The following is a 13,009-nucleotide window of genomic DNA, read 5'->3' on the forward strand; positions in this document are numbered from 1 at the left end:
TCTCACCTCATTTGACATGATTTTGGTTTAATTTTGGGTTTGAACTAAAAAAGTGAATCAAATAGAAAAAAACCAATGAAAATAATATTTAAAAACATTGATAAAGAATCTTAAGAAGCATACTTAAAGTGAAAGTGATGATTAATTAAACTCTCTTTTTAAATATTTCAGGGTTTGGATTATCTAAATTAACTAAATATTTAAAAATCCTAAAACAAAAGTTTATTCTTTATCACACAAGAAGTCAAATCCTCAGCCCATCCGTCTGAATAACTTTCAAAATTATTTTTATTTCTATTTCTGTATTATATTAATTGACTCCACTTAAAGTTATATAAAATACAATAATTAAAGAAAAACTTGTTCTTATAATATTAATTATTATCTAAAAATAACAATTTTACTTTTTAATTAAAAAATGATACATTGACTTATAAGAATAATTGAATATGAAATTTTAAGATGATTCTGTCACTTTCGACGAACACCAATAAATATCATTGACGAAGAGCATCATTAATTTAATTTATAAAACTTTAACAATATAAAGTACTCAACGTGTAATTATAAATTAGTTTATTAACATATATATTATTAGCTATTATTAACTAATAATAATAATCATTGAACATTGAAGGATGTGAAAGAAGAATCAACAAGCTATTATTAGCTTATTAACAACAGTTATATTAATTTATCAGATTCCGAAAAATTATAACATATAGAGTACTTTTTAAATTTCTTGAAGTAAAATTCATGTTTAGTTTAAGAAACAATATATTATTATATTATCATTATTAGAATAAAATATGTATTTTTATATCAATTTATTTTTGCAATCATACTTTCTTTTATTTTATGACTTGGGAAGATAATGTTCATAGGATTTGGCGTCTAATTATTCTGCTAAAGCTTCGACATTAATTGAAAATAGTATTATTTGTACTTGAGCAAAAGCACCTAAATGACAAAACTATCCTCTCGTTGAATATTCATTCAAAGGATACTACTGTCTTTGCGCATTAAAATTTTGTAAGATCCTTAAATAAATGGCCGCGTGGCCCCTTGGTGGTCCCCGTGGAAGATCAAAGCCAAATATTTTGATTTTATTTTACATCATTGATGACAATCAGATGAAATATATATTTTTTATTTATTATTTTATAAATACTGCTTTTTGAAGAAGAAAAAACGGTATTAAGGGGACAGCTCACTTCGCTTTGAATTCTGTGTATTTTAATTTCATTTAGTTATTTAATATATCTCAATACCTTTCTGATATATTCAGGTATTTTGTTTTAATGATCATCTACGGTTAAGGATTTTGTTTTAATGGTTTATTCTACAAATCGGTATCCGAAGTTCACAATTTTTTTCAAATCAGTATCGAACCTTTTTTTATCTCCATTTCATATTTGACCTAATTTTCCATTATAACTTAGGTTACAGAAAAACGTTACTCCATATTCTACATCAATTCATGAAATACTTTACAAAAATATTATATGGTCCAACGATGACAAAAAGCCATTTTATTGGTGGGGGCATCTCATTTTAATCACAAAATTCATGGCTTCCTTCTAAAATGGGGCACATCTATGTTACTCTTGCCTGGGGTTATCCCCATTAAATGAGTTTGAAATGGTGAAAAATGGCAAACCAGAAATTCCACCGTCTTCTAATTTTGTAAATCATTCACAATAACAAAAGCTATAATTGTCAACGACACTTTATTAATGAATCATACAAAATCTGAGTAAACAAAGAGAAAAAGAAGAGAACGTGGAGAGACATAGAGGTAGGGAGGGGATTTATTTTTTTGTTCTTGTTCTGTTGAAATTCATGATATTCTTTTCATTGAGTGGTTCACTTTTATTATTATTTTTCTCTAATTAGTGTTATCTTCTTCAGCTTAGTGCTTCGGTTTCCCAGAATACAAAATTGGGTTTCTTTGTGATTTGATTGTAAGTGCTGTTTTGTGGCGAACAACTCTGGGGAATCTCCTTTTCCAGTTCCTCTGTTTTTGGAGGTGTTTCCAGTAGCGGAGCAGTGATTGAACTTGAGTTTCAGGCCACCAAATTCTTGGGATTCCCACTTTGAAGTTCTTGAGATAGATCCACGTGAAAGCGGCTCGTGTTTTCTGGGTCATCGCTTTGTTAAATTTGATTAACCTTTCAGAGAAAATATTGTTTTCCTGGAGCTGCTTTCTTGGGAAACAAACGGAGAGTTTGGTTTCATAGTGGGTACTTAATATTGATCTGGTTTTTAGTGTTGGAGAAGGGGAATGGAGTCAGATCTTCAACGCCGGAATCATTATCATCAACCTCAACATCATCAAAAACAGACGAACACTGGCTTGACAAGGTATCAATCTGCACCCAGTTCGTATTTTTCCAACATCTTGGACAGAGATTTCTGTCAAGAGATTCTAAACCGGCCGTCGAGTCCCGAAACAGAACGAATTATCGCCCGGTTTCTATCGAACAGCGACGACGCCGCTGGCAGTGGCGGAGATTATCCGGATAACATTTCCGACCAGAATCTTGGCTCGATAACGCCAAACTCACCCCTTAGAGAAACGACAGTAAAAATAGAGCCGCAAACGCAGATTATGACACAAATGAACTACTCTGTTCCACAGAATTTTTATCAAAGCCAACCTCAACAGTATTTGTCAAATCAGCAACCAAATTCAACCATGGATTACCGGGTTCAGAGCTCGACGGAGATGGATCGGCCAATAGAGTTGAAGATGGGAAATGGCAATAATTCGAGTCTTATTCGACATAGCAGCTCTCCTGCTGGGTTATTCTCAAATATGAACATTGAAAATAGTAAGTTTTTTTTTTTTTTGCATGTTTCATGGCAGTTCATACAGATCTTCATTTTAGAATATAAATGATTATGATTATTAGATTTCAGTGGTAATTTCTGGCACTCAAAATCTTATGAAATTGCAGTCTATGGTTCGATGAGAGGAATGGGAGATTATGGAAGTATCAATAGCGGTAACAATGCAGCAGCATTTCCTTCGGCAAGCAGGCAGCCTCCGTCTAGGCTAATGAGTCCGAAACCGAGCTCCGATAACATTTATTCCTCGGGGTTTCCGGGTTCTTCTTGGATGACTCGATGATGGCTTCTGATAACATTTCCGGTGTTAAAAGACTCAACGAAGACGATAGTTCCGGCTTAGACTTCGACGGAGCAGAAACTCAGGTAGCAAACACATTTAATACACAATGCAGCATTCATTAGTTATATGTGAGCTAACAACGTAAACTCTAACAGAACACGATGGTGGCCGGAAACCATCCACCGCCACTTTTGTCTCATCATTTGAGTTTGCCGAAGAGTTCGCCGGACATGTCTGCCATCGAGAAGCTATTGCAGTATCAGGATTCGGTTCCGTGCAAGATCCGGGCCAAGAGAGGGTGTGCCACTCACCCTAGAAGCATAGCTGAGAGGGTAACTTTTTCATCTTCTTCCCATTAATCGATCAATGAATCGAATACCTATTATTAAAATTGAAAATAGACCATCTTTTATCATTAGTTAAGTTTGTTTTCATTCAGGTGAGAAGAACCAAAATAAGCGAACGCATGAGGAAGCTTCAAGACCTTGTTCCAAACATGGATAAGGTAAAAATTCTCAATTTATAAATGAAATTATATGTAGGGGAAAAAACTGACGGTTTCTTTCCATGTTTGAAGCAAACAAACACATCCGACATGTTAGATTTGGCTGTTGATTATATCAAAGACCTCCGAAAACAGGTGGAGGTATGTTTATAGTGACATCTACCCAAAACTTGTACTTGTTTTAATGTTTAAAATCCTTTTTATTTTTGCCATTTCGATTCATTCATTCTTGTTTTTTCAGACACTCTCGGAGAATCGTGCAAGGTGTTCGTGTGGTTCAGAGCGCCAGCAGCAACAATAGTCGGCGATGGTAATTAAAAGAACAAGGTAAAATTATTGTAGAAACCGATTCAGCAGTGTGGAGACAAGTATTTTTATGCTGTAATTACTGTTTGCTTTTTGAGCCTATTTTCTTGTATGGTTTTCATTTTTCAAACGGAAATAATCAGGAACAAGTCTAATCTGTGTCATAAATGATGTTGGGGTTTTGCGTGGAAGGAATCATCAATGATATATTGAATATTTTGTACAAATGGGAAAGCAATAATGTGGCATTTGCTCAACCATATTTATATTGATGTGAAAACTAATTAGAGGGTTTGCATGGTCTTGTTGTTGCATTGAATCGTTTGACCAAAATGTTAGATATATAGTTCGAGGTTTTTCTATTCAATATCACCCAATTAATTATAATGTATCAAAATATCACCTTAAATTGAATATATGATGAAATAACACCCTTTCCAAGTACAAAGTGAGAAGGTGCATTTAGGAAAACCTCCTTTATAAATGTGGCAAGGAAACACGTTGTAAAGGGAACGTCTTGCTCTTAGGTGACAGGATAGTGGAAATTGCAATTTGTGAGGCAAGCTTCCCCAAGTTTCTATAAAGCATATTTAAAAAAATATACTTTAAAAAATTAAAAAGTATAGAGACTAACAATTTAATACATATTAGTTCTATGAATTGAAAAAGTCTAATTAAATTAGTTGACCCTTTTTCCCATATGTAATGGGGTAAGGGGATGTAGGGTAGTAGGCTGCCCCCAACGTTAGGTTGAGAACAATTTCCGTGGAAGATCCCCAGCAATTATGAATTGTCCATCGTGAGACTCGATTCCACAACCTCAAGGTTAAGAGCCTTGTGCTCTACCAACTGAGCTGGAAAGACAATTCTGAAAAAGTCTAATGGTGTTAGTTTATATAGGCATAGTGGAGTGTCTATGTTATATCTATTAATAATGTGGGATAAAAGTTAAAAAATAATACTTCTATCGTTTTCTCTTGTAATCTTTAATTTTTATTTTTATTTTTACTTAATCTATTAATTTAGAGATTTTATTTTTACTATTAAAATATAAATTATAGTTTATATTAATTAAAATTAAATATTTTTTACATGTTAAAATATTTAAATTTTTTATTTTTAATTATGAGATAAATTTTATTAAGAAATATTTTGATAAGAGTACTTAAATTAAAATTAAAATTAAATAAATAATTATATGTTTTATAATTTTTTTTTTACAAAACATCATCAAATTCAGTTTGAAATTAGATTATTATATATATACTAGATTAAGTAAAAATAAAAAAATTAAAGATTATATAAGAAAATGATAGAATAATTCATTTTTAGCTTTTATCTTACATTGTCAACAGATATAACTTAAACACTTTACTATGTCTATATAAATTAATATCATTAAACTTTTTAACTCATAAAATTAATATGTTTCAAATTATATTATTAATTTTTATAGTTTTATTTTTTTTAAATGTATTGTTCTTAAATATGCTTTACAAAAACCCGGAAAGACTTGTCCCTCAGAATGCGCTTTCCAACTGTCTTGCCATCTCAGCGTAAGATGCTTCTCAAAACGCGTCTCTTTGCCACATCTGCAAGGCACGTTTCTTCAAACACGTTTTTTTCTCTAGAAAAAGTGGTATTTTGGTATATATTCGACTAAGGATATTATTTTAGTATATTATAATTTATTGGGTGATATTTGGTTAAAAAACTATAGCTCGAATAAAGTTTTGTTATTTGATACGATGATGGTAAATTAAATTTGTTTATAAAAATGTCACAAAATGCCTTTCCTTTCCCTTTAAACTTTCCTTTCATTTACTCTTTCAGCCTTTTCAATTTCTCTTACATGCAGTGACGGAAGGATATTGGAAAACTAATTTTCAAAACTGTTGATATTGAAGACATAATAAGAATTTTCAAAACTGTTGCTATTGAAGACATAATAAGAATTTTTTTAAACTTTAAAAGACTAATTAAGATCTTTTTACATTTTGAGGGCTGAAAATAAATTTGCTAAACTCTTGGGGGCAAATACCCCTCGGGTTGTCCCTGATCACGGGTAAGTTAAAGCATCTTCACATTTATACTCCTACACATCAATAACGAAATTAAGATTAAACATTGAAGTAATCAAAAGGTATTGAAATCTGAAAAGTATTTAAATTAAATCTTAAAACTATTATAGACATGTAGCATAAACCAAACGATTTTAGTGGTAAAAAAAATTGTTATTATTCCTTGAAGTCTCGAGTTCGAACATTAAGAATACCAATGATGTGAGTGTTTCAATGTCAAATGGTTGAGAGAATTTGTCGGAACAGTTTTTTAGCTTTTTGACTAGTTAGAATGGAATCGAACCGACTTAATTTAAAATTGATCAGGGTTTGAAAAACAAATGATTTGGAGTCGCCATCGACTTTTGGGTTAGGCATGTCGAATACCTTTTAAAATATTTTTTAAGAAAAAAGTAAGTTAAAAGATAAAACTAGTTTGCGTCAAACCAAAAAATCATTTTGAAAATGATTCGGGAGTCGGTTATGAGTGGGAAAGGGTGAGCATCCCCACAGTGTTCAAATTCGACACCTAAACGATTATACATCATTTTTATGTTTGAAAATTGTAAATTAAAATGATATTTAAGTTATGATACTTTTATGAAAAAATTAAAGGGATATAATTTTATAAGAACAATCATGGAAACACTTTCCTTGTCAATTAAGACATGTTTCCATAGATTTTCCATACAAAATAACATTGCCAAACACGGTCCTAATCAGTTAAGGTACGTTCCCATAAATTTATTGCACAAAATAATATTACCTAATATTTTAATAAAGAATAAATATAAATAATCGAAACTTATATAAAATAAATAAGATATTAATGAATGAATGATATACACATATTAATGTATAAATAAAATATATATTTATAAATATATAGGGGTTAAGACATGTTGAATAAATAACATATACCAACATAAGATATACACAAATAATAAAAAAACATTAATATATATATACGAAAAAAATGAAAAGAAACAAAGAAACATATCATGCAAAAATATATAGACTAAATCACAATAGAAATAAAACAGTAAATATTAAATAAAGATATAATCCATCGGATCCCATATTCGAACTAAGGATGGTGACTAAAATAAACTTGAAATAAAATGGAAGGTCTTAAACATAAATAATACTGAATCTCCTAAAATAAGAAGGAAGGACCTAAATGAACTGCATCTCAAATCAATAGCCAATATCAGATATTAAACCAAAATGTATTAAAGAGAAAATAATGATTAAAAATGTAAGCATGGCAAAACTTAAAGCATGAAACCAGAAATATCAAAATTCCATTTGACGAATAAAAAAAGTTTTATAAACAGAAAGGACCTTAATTAGGAATTTGGACACTAATTCTCACATATATGTGCAAGTGGCTGCCATGTCATACCTGATGTCACTCTTTCTCTACAACACAAATAATTATCATATAATTTGATTTTTCTATATTATATTTTACGCGTTATATGTAATAATTAAATGTTTAACATTTATTTAAAGAATATTAATTTAAGAAATAGTTTAGATGTCTATCCTTTTCTCCCTTTAATCGTTGTTCTTTTTTATATCATTTTAATAATTAATCTTCAAATTTTAGTCTATTTATTTTCTTTATAAAAAATTAACTGAATCATTAAAAATTTGATAATACGTGTACTTATAAAAAATTTAAAAATCATAAAAGTTTTAGAAAAAAAGTATACCCGCAAAGTATATATAAATTACCACATCAACATCATTATGATTTTAACATCAGTATTAACTTTTATGTTGAAAAAATATTTTAACTAAAAGTTGAGAGTCGAAATGATCTAATAAAAATTTAAGTCAAAATGAGAAAAGAAATAGATATTAGGGGCTAAAATTAGAATTATGCCGAAAACAAACTATCGGGTCCATTTTTTGTTGGTCGGGGTTGCTTTGCTTGGGACAATATAATAATAATAATAAAGTATGGGGACCAACCTATAAAAGAGGTGTAGAGTTTAGTGGTGGAGCAGATTAGGGTTGTACAAGTTTTCTTCGTTTAGCCTTCTCTCCTTCTCAAACCTTTCCCATTCATTGCAATATTTTTTTTGGCTTTGCTTTGATTCTCCTTTTCCCTTTTCTTGTTGTTCAAATTACCTTTTGAAACTTAACACTTCATTATTTTTCTATTTGAGTACTTCATTCACAATTATTATAGTGATGTGTATATGTCTATTTATTTATTTATTTATACAAAAAATATTTAACATATTAACTATAGACAATATATAAATATAATTTATATATATAGATTATTTTGAAACTTAACACTTGTTGATAATGTATTGTTATATACAATTCTTAAAATTACTCAAAAGTCCCAATTGATGCAACCAACTGTCTTTGATGAATGGACTTGAAAATAACTACGGTATTTTTAATTTCGTTAATTTTAAATTTTTTTACATTAAACTTTTAAGTGATTTAGATACCAACTGTCTTTGATTGTGATATTGATATAAATTCAGTTAACTTTAAGAATTATATATAACAATCAGAGGTGGAGCTCTTTTCGGGCCCAAAGGGTTCCAACCCTTGTAAAAAAAAATTATGTTCGATAGATTTTGATCTAATAAAATTTTAATTCATGTAAAAATAAGTATTCAAATTAAAAAAAAAATATTTAATATTTAATTATGTAGAGGCCGAACTAAAGAATGATAATTCAATGTTTTAGGTTATTGTAAGATTAAATATTAGACAAATTAGACACTGTCTTCTGAATTTTAAGGTTAAATACATAATAAGTTATTATATGTTTTTTAAAATGTTCAATATTTCTACCCCTATCAATTCCTAATCATGACTTCGTCCTGGTAACAATTCAATATCAACTAGTGTTTGTTAGGATATTCTTAAATCTGACGTTTTCTATATATTAATTTTTTAAATTTATTTCAAATATAGTCTCATAAACATGTGCTCGTTAAGTGCTTGAAAACAAGGCCTATAAGCACGTGTTGTCGTCGTTGGCTCGTAGTCTTGGACAAATATGTGTCTCCGATATGTATCACACATGTTATTTCTTTATTTTCATTATTTTCAAATAATGAAAATATTTCATATTAGGATATTTTCAAACGGAATATGATTTTAGAAATGTTTTTTTATTATTTTCAAATGGGGATATTTTATACCTGGTAGTACCGTTACACGTAATCAGACTCGTAGAGCACAATGTTATTAACCTTGAGGTCGTGGGATCGAGTCCCATGGAGGGCATTTCATAATTTAGAGGTCTTCTACGGAAGCTGCTCTCAACCTAGTGTTGGGGATAACCTACTATCTTACCTCCCCTTACCCCATTATATATGGGAACAAGGGACAGTCAGTCACATCATCCCTATTAAATTTAAAATACCTCGGCGAAGTAAGGGTCCAAAAGAATGCTCGGTTAGAATTACTCACCACATGAGCATGTGATAGACGAGCATGGTACAACAAAACATGTTTAATTAAACCATAGTATGGTACAACCGCCACACCAAAAAGGGTAAAAAGCAACTAGCAAGCCCAACGAGCGAGTCTTATGGTAGAAAATAGGAGCACCCAGACTTTTAATTTCGGATCAACGGCATTTATTATAGTGTAGGGGAATTCGTTATTTTAATGTGACGAGTTCCACGGAATAGATCACTACTCTTATACAATATTTATTTATTTTAATTTGTGAAACAACTTATTTCTCAAATTTCATCAACAGGATATTTTATTAATTCAAACACAAATCATAGCAAAATTGCGAATCCTTGGTAAATAAACACTAAATTAATAACTATTTCTTTCGTAAAAAGAGAGAATACGAATAAAATTGGTAGTTTGATGTTTGAACCTTAAAGGAGTCACTCACCATTTAGCCAATGATTCTTCCATTCTTGCGAACAAACAACCATACACATGAAGTGGTAAGGTTCATTTAAGGGATGGTTTAACTATTTTCATTAGTCATATTGGTCAGCAATTTGTTCATTCTTCCTCTAGAGAACTTTTGCTTGATTAAATGTTGTATGTGCCATAGATAACAAAAAATCTTTTGTCAATTTCTAAGTTTTCTAAAGATAACTCAGTTTACTTTGAACTTCATGTTGATGTTTGCTATGTTAAGGATAAAAGTAGAGGGGTTGTTCTACTGAAGGGTAGGCTTGATGGAGGTCTTACAGCTTTGATTGCCAGGCTTTAGAAGGATCAGTTGTTTTTCACAACACAATTGTTAAAGATAATGTAGAGTACTGGAAGTGGCACAAGAGGTTAGATCATCTAGTGCCTGAGGTGGTGAAATTAGTTCTCAATAAGTCGACATATAGACAACAGTAGTATATGTGAAGCTTTCCAAATGGGAAAGTCATGTTATACCTTTTCTATGTCTCAAACAGTATATATAGTCGAGCATTTAAGCTTGTTGAAATTGATGGATGGGCCCCAGCCCCAGTAGCTTCTAGTGGATTTCGTTACTTTGTGTCGTTTGTGGATTTGCATACCAGGAACAACTAGGTATATCTTTTAAGTGAAGTTTCTGTTGCATTTGAGATGTTTACTGCTTTAGCTAAAAATCAGTTCTCCACGACTATATTTGCTCTACAAACTGATGGTGGTGGAGAGCTCAGATTCTTGGAAGCAATTTCACATCGTCTTGGTATAAAGCTCAGGAAGTCTTGTCCCCATACTTCTCAGCAGAACGGAGTGGTCGAACGGAAGCATAGGCATATAGTTGAGACTGGTCTTGCATTGTTAGCCCAAGCCTCACAACCATTAAATTTTTAGTCTCACGCGGTTCTCAGTGCAACTTTTCTTATTAAGAGAATGTCTTCAGATTGCTTGGAAATGTGTCACCTCATCAAAAACTCTATGGTAAACCTCCTAACTATGATTTTCTTAAAGTCTTTGGTTGCCAATGCTTTCCACATCTCAGGCCTTTCAATAAGCACAAGATGAACTTTCGCTCTAAATCCTGTGTTTTTTAGGATACTCACCAATGAATCATGGGTATCAATGCATGGATGAAGATGAGAAGATCTTTGTCTCTCTGAGAGTTGTATTCAGTGAGAATATGTTTCCTTTTGCTAGTAAGGACCCACCCTCTACCAAGGATCTGAATTGGCTTTATCGATCGAATCCTCTACCAGTCATCTGTGATAAACCTACTCAGATTGAGTCTCATCATCAAAATGGTGTTGATAATCGGCAACATGTTATTTTCGTTGATGCAAGCTCTACTATTCGACAGGTTACATGCATGATCAATGAAAATCAAACAGTTGAATCTGAGAATCATGTATCTACCCATGTTGCTGATCAAGTTGATGATTCTTCACTCAATCATGATCAGCGGTTGACTAGTCAACAAGGATAAGTTTAAAATGTTGGTCAACTCAGTAATGTTAAGAATACCCATGACATGGCCACACGAAGAAAGCATGACATCTTCAAACCTAAGGTATATTCAGTATTCCCACTGATATTCTCACTGCTCTTGAGGACGATGAATTACCAGTTGGGAGGAAAGTTGTTGGTTGCAAATGGCTTTTTAAGATTAAAAAACATTGATGGAACGATTGAAAGGTTGAAAGCTCGTCTAGTAGCCAAGGGTCACTCACAAATACCAGGCTATGATTTTATGGATACCTTTAGTCCAGTAGTTTGTTTCTTCACAGTGAACGTCTTGCTCTCCCTAGCTGTCACTTGCAAATGGCAAATAAGGCAAGTTGATATGAACAATGTCGTTCTAAAAGGTGAACTTGGTGAAGTTGTTTATATGCAGCAAGTGTCTGGTTTTGAAGAAGTTTCAGCCACTGGAGTAGTGTTAGCATGCAAACTAAAAAAGGCTTTGTATGGATTGAGGCAAACCCCGAGAAATTGGTTCCTTAACTTGCAAGAGTTTTTGCATGAGTTAGGTTTCAAATCCTCAAGAGATGACACATCATTGTTTGTTTGCAAGACGGGTAAAAGTATTACCTACATAGTTGTTTATGTAGACAATATATTGGTCATTGGGAGTTTACAGGAAGATGTGGATTAGATTATCAGAAAACTTCATGAAAAATTATCACTTAAGGATCTTGGGCAATTGAAATTCTTCCTTGGGATTGAAGTACACTGGTCAGAACGAGGCTTGTTCTTTAGTTAAAGGAGATTCATCATTGAACTCCTCCACAAATCCTAAATGGTTGATATAAACGCTGCTTCTACCAATATGCCCACTTCAACCAGACTCAGCAAGCATGATGGAAAAGTGCTAAGTGATACAAAGCAGTATCGAAGTGTGTTGGGTGCATTTCTATATATTTGTCACACTCGTCAAGACGTTTCATTTGCAGTTAACAAGGCTGCTCAGTTTCTTCACAAGCATGTCATAACCATTTTTTATAAAATAATTAAATATTATTTAAAAAACAATTATGACTTTTATTTTGAAAATTTGGTGGTTTTGGAATTGATTTGAATAAAATGAAAAAAGAATCGTCATCGACCTTTGGGTTAGGTAGGTCGAATACCTAAAAATGTCTTTTTAAAATAATTTTAAGAAAAATCTTTTTTAGACAAAAATTAGTATGTGTTTACTAAAGATTCGATTTAAAAGGATTCAGGAGTCGGTTACGCATGTGGAATGATTGACACTCCCATAACGCCTAAAATTGATACTGTGTCGCTTACACGTTGTCGTAAATGGTGGAAAGTATGATTCGAATATAAAGTTGAATTATAATCCATTTATTAAAATTTGATTAACTTATTCAATTGTTTATTTAAAAGAAAAACCTTTTACCTGATAAGAAATCTTGAAATTCTCTGTCGAGAAAGCTATTTCAATCATTTTTCATTCGTAAAAGAATATTCTATCTTGATTATTTAAAAAACGCAAATCAAATATAAATTGAAAATCGATATTTACGTAAAATAACATAAATTTCTAAAAACGCGTCGGATTAGTTGAATAAAAAAATATTTAATTCATAAAATAAACCA

The 13,009-nt window shown here is 31.4% G+C and overlaps 1 pseudogene; it reads left to right on the forward strand.

Annotated features, from left to right (window-relative positions):
• Positions 1-1,780: 1,780 nt before the first annotated feature.
• LOC120156548 lies at positions 1,781-4,115 on the forward strand (annotated as a pseudogene).
• Positions 4,116-13,009: the final 8,894 nt, after the last annotated feature.

The sequence above is a fragment of the Hibiscus syriacus genome, unplaced genomic scaffold (genome assembly GCF_006381635.1).
Source record: "Hibiscus syriacus cultivar Baekdansim isolate YM2019G1 unplaced genomic scaffold, ASM638163v2 tig00111231_pilon, whole genome shotgun sequence".
Taxonomy (NCBI): domain Eukaryota; kingdom Viridiplantae; phylum Streptophyta; class Magnoliopsida; order Malvales; family Malvaceae; genus Hibiscus; species Hibiscus syriacus.